The sequence below is a fragment of the Sinocyclocheilus grahami genome, unplaced genomic scaffold (genome assembly GCF_001515645.1).
Source record: "Sinocyclocheilus grahami isolate Dianchi unplaced genomic scaffold, SAMN03320097.WGS_v1.1 scaffold2371.1, whole genome shotgun sequence".
In the NCBI taxonomy this organism is placed as follows: Eukaryota; Metazoa; Chordata; class Actinopteri; order Cypriniformes; family Cyprinidae; genus Sinocyclocheilus; species Sinocyclocheilus grahami.
In genome coordinates, this window is record NW_015507550.1 from 16161 (window position 1) to 16409 (window position 249).

Consider the following 249-nt stretch of genomic DNA (forward strand, 5'->3'; position numbering starts at 1 on the left):
ATTTTGATATCCTCACTACTCCTACTTCTCGCTGTATTTTAAAAAGATGACATCCTGTGTTCCCCGTATTCCATTTTTGTTGCCACTCCTTAATGATATATGCTTTAATTATTGCTTTTGCTTCAAATTTGATGTTCGATTTCTGAACAAATTGTTCTTTGAGCCTGTTCATAGGAAGTAACCAAACTGAATTGAACTTTAGTTCCAGGCTGATGACGCAAGACGCACAGCCAAAGTTTGCTGACCGTC